Here is a 4,701-nt window from a genome sequence, read left to right on the forward strand (position 1 = left end):
AATCAAAACAAAATATATAAATTTGTCATTTTTTATATAGATAATTGATTGTATATTTCATATATAACAATTAAATTGGGTGGAGTAGGTCTAAAATTGTTTTAGTTTGGCAGTTTCTTTTTCTCAGATGTAAAGAAATAAGTTGACTGTCCAAAATCTTCTGGGATGTAAGAAATAGATTAAAAATTCAAAATCCAAACACATCCAGTAAAAATGAAAAATGAAAAACTACCATTTACAAATCTCTAACAAATAATTAAATATTAAAATTTGCAATTAACATAAATTCAATAGTTTTAATTATAAAAAAATTAAAACATCATAAAAATACTCCAAAAATCCAATAAAGACTATAAAGACTGAAACACAATCCAACCAACCTATTATCTAGAAATTTATGAAAAGCAGCTTGAAAATTATTACTATCAGATTGATGAGAAGTGTTTGTTTCCATAACCATCCCATAAAAACTAAATATGTGTAGAGCTTTCAATAAAGAATATAAGTGAAGGTTTGTAATCAATCTGAAAAATTAGGCAGACAACATAATTGATTTCAGGAGATTACCTCTAATGTCTAATCAATAACATATAGATATAATCATAATGATATCAAGATTTATAACTAAGATACTCGGAAATGTTTAAAAAATCTGTAAATGTCTTTCATTTCCATGATGCAGTACGTGTTTAAATAAACACCATATCATATGAATAGAAAGCCTGGGTACCTGCTAGCCCTTCCATCTGGCCTAATTGTTTCTGTTATATGGCTATACTTGCATGTAACAGTCAGAGACATTTCAATCAGGACCTTATCAGAATTTGGAACGCTGATAAACTTTTCTGCCATTTTCTTTGGGATCCCATTTGCAGAATGTTGTCTGTCACCCCCTCCCCCATGATGTCTGAGTACAGAGACTCCGAAGATCTCTACACGATTATTTCTGCTTACTCCACTTCAACAAACTGTAAACCAATAGAAAAAGAGAAATCAATGGTGCAATCTATGAACAGCAGTGGGAAGATGAGTTGGGCTGGTGTAAAAAGTCCATCATTGCAAGAGGATGATCAAGGTCCATTCTCAACAAAGAAGAGTTGAAGAGTTGCCATGATGAAAAAATACATGTATGGACTGAAAGGGCTACGAGGAGTAAAATGAATTGTATGCTTAATACCCTAAAGTCTCTGTTACCTGAGGGTCTGAATTCAAAGGTAGTACTTGATGATTGTTGTCTGGAATAACAGTTCAAGACACTAATATAGGCCATGAGCTAAGCAAATGAGTTAAAAATAGATTTTCATGACTGTACAGACATGCTAGATTCAGATTGCAGAATTGATAGATTCTTATCAAAGTTGATGTTCTAGATGTTCTAGACACTGAATTGCTGAAGTATTTCTTTCTCAAGTGGACAAAGAAAGAATTGTTGATAAGGCCATTGATTATATCAAGACCCTCCAAACTGCCTTGAAAGATTTGCAAGCCCAACAATCAGAACGTCTGAAAATTCTCTTGGTATTCACATCCTTTCTTCAGTTCCAGTAACATCATCACATCCAGGTCTATAGATTCTTGGATCCAAACTTTTGGGTGGCCAGGCTTTCATCACAATATGGGCCCCTTAGAAGACTGGTTTTCTGCCCAAATTATTTTCTATCATGGATGCCAATCAACTGGAAATTGTAAATTGCACCATAAACGTTGTTGGATCCAACATGGTGTATACCCTTTATGCTAAGGTAAGTAATAGTTCTGAACTTAACCGTGGAAATACTTTACTGTCCTTTTACCAGCTACGATATTTGATACATTCTAGGAGCTATGTATACTGATAGTGTTATTTTCCAGAAATTCCTAATCGGATTTTCTCTGTTATATATAGAACTACATCCTGAAGTGTGCTTTCTTTGATTTTTTTTAGTCAAAAAACAATAACCAGCAAGTCACAGCCAAGGACTTGAGCTGTACCATAGATGAACTTAATACCACCATAGCTGGTCCTGAAGAACATACCTTACAAAACGCTGGCAACAGATAATCTCTGTGGATATCCCAACCAGTGGATTTCTACTCTAAGAGTGATGATTTGTTTTTTTTTCTTTCATTTGTGCAATTTCTCTGCAAAATATATCCATTCCCAGGCTGGGATGCATACCTCAAACTACTTCTGACATTCGTTGCAGTTTTATGACACTTTGTGGCTGGGATGCATACCGATAAACTATAACCATTCCAAGGATGTGATGCATACTTCAAACTTCTGACATTGGTTTTCCTGAAAATCCAATGCAGTTTTATAATACTTTGTGGTAAGTAAATAGCGGGTTCGGAACTTCAAGCCCCTGTAAGAGCATGGATGCCTATTAGTCTAATAAGTAGAGAGTTATTGCAAATCTACATGAGAATCATTAATTTTTGTATTGAGCAATTATCTGTGTACCTCAGTGTGCTTTTCCACTGAGGTGAGAAAATATCTGAAAATTTGAACATAAATACAACATACAATCATAGCATTATATAAAAAAACTACTTTACAGACTCAAACCAGATTGCTGGTAAAGCAGCTTAATGGACACTACTTTGGATCATCTATTTTGTAATTGGATACCCATTCAGAAAATATGTTAAGGTAATAAACAACATGGCACAATTATAAAATCCTGACACTAAGATTTTAAACTTTTCAGATAAACTATGACAATGAATAGAATGGTTTGACAATAAGGTGTGATCCAAAGATTCAATGATTATGATGTCCAATACTTTCAAAGTATTGTGACCTCAATCCTTCTACTATGATGTGCTTCCAATTCTGATTATTGGGCTAGGTCTTGATGTAATCTATGGCCTCATCACCAATTTTTCCTTTGTCCACCTGAGAAACAAATACTTCAACAATTCAGTGTCTAGAAAATTAAGTTTGATAATAACAGCAAAAAACACAACTCTGCAATCAAAATCTAACATGTCTGTATAGACATAAAAATCTATTTTATACTCATTTTCTTAGCTTATGGCCTGTATTAGTGTCTTGAACTTTTATTCCAGACAGAAATCATCAAGTACTACCTTTGGATTGAGACCCTCAGGTAATAGAGACTCTAGAGTATTGAGCATACAATTCATTTTACTCCTCCTAACCCTTTCAGTCCATACATGTGCTTTATGATCAAAGCAACTCTTCTTTGTTGAGGTTGGAGCTTGATCATCCTCTTGCAATCTTGGACTTATTGCACCAGTCCAGCTCCTCTTTCCCTCACTGGTCTTAAATTGCAATATTGACTGTTGGTTTTCCATTGGTGTCGGGTTTGTTGAAGTGGAATAAGCAAAAACAATCGTATAGAGATCTTCAGAGTCTTTGTACTCAGACATCATGGGGAAGGGGGCTACAGAAAACATTCTGCAAAGAGGATCAAAAAGAAAATGACAGAGAAGTTTATCCGCATTCCAAATTCTGATAAAGTCCTGATTGAAATCTCTCTGACTGTTACATGGAAGTGTAGACATATATAAGAAACAATAAGGCCAAATGGAGATTGAAAGAGTTGCAGCTATGCAAGCCTTATCAATTGAATGCACTGAATCTATAATACATATCATTATAAAATTCCAAATTCATATATTTTGTTGTGATTATGCAGAAAGAGATATATGTACATTTCGTTTTCAAAACCAAGTCGAATTGTCTCATTGAACTCAAGTGAACTGTCTCTTGAACTCGAGTCAAACTGCCTTACTGAAATGAAGTCAAACTTACAGAATTTGTATTTATGTTACAACAGTTTTGATGGAAGGTTAAGATTTTGATTTTCTAGGGTTAGGACTTGTATTTATGTTGCAGATACAATCACCATGGTCCAGATATTTAGCACTATCAAGGTTCAAAATTAACTGAAGAAGGTGAGCTTCATAAAACTTCTGCTTGAAAATTTGGAGTAAAAAATGAAAAGTTCTGCCAATGGGGTTGTGGTTGAAAAATTGAAGATGACAGAATGTCAGACACCCACAAACTTTCAGTTTCCCTTAAGACATGAGTAAGGGATTGGGGCCATGTTAAAATCCTAGATAATTTTGATGATAGTATATCCCAGTCATGAACATTTTGTCATATTTGGCAAACTCTCTGCTAGGTTAAATAATAATTGAAATAGACACAGTTTTATTTTTAGAAAGTGAAACTGTGTTTCAGAATAGATTTGCCATTAAAAGCAGCAACTTTGCTATACTGAAAATCAGAATTTGCCCACTGCTGTAAATAACAAAATGCGTCTCAAAGAATGTGTTTTAAAAGGAATGAAAAAACATGCTATTCATTTCAACTTCAAATAGAATATCAGTGATTTTATAAACTTATTATGTACATAGGCAGCCATCATAACTATCGTGCAAATAACTCTAATGCTAGAGACATCATTCCACAAAGAAAGTTTGGTCTGGAAGTCTTGAAGCAGAAATTGCCAATGATTGTTAAGAATTCAAAAATCATTGTTTTTTCGTATGTATCCATATTATCGAGACAGAGGCATCGATACAGAAGTGGACGAGTGCAACAAGGAAGAACCTAGGCCTCCATGACCGATGGGAGCTTGAGCTATTTTGCTTCTTCTTAGACATACCACACATACCTCCCTATTAGAGGCACCATAAACACTGATTTCATTCCAAGAGTAGTAGGTGAGATCTTAGTAGTCATTGTTA

General features: G+C 34.2%; 1 pseudogene; it reads left to right on the forward strand.

The window, feature by feature from the left end:
- The first annotated feature begins 876 nt into the window (after positions 1 to 876).
- On the forward strand, positions 877 to 2,120 carry LOC149208148 (uncharacterized; annotated as a pseudogene).
- Positions 2,121 to 4,701: the final 2,581 nt, after the last annotated feature.

Source organism: Pinus tabuliformis, chromosome 1_2 (genome assembly GCF_031772625.1).
Source record: "Pinus tabuliformis cultivar Carrire ecotype Pingquan chromosome 1_2, CPIR1, whole genome shotgun sequence".
NCBI classification, from domain to species: domain Eukaryota; kingdom Viridiplantae; phylum Streptophyta; class Pinopsida; order Pinales; family Pinaceae; genus Pinus; species Pinus tabuliformis.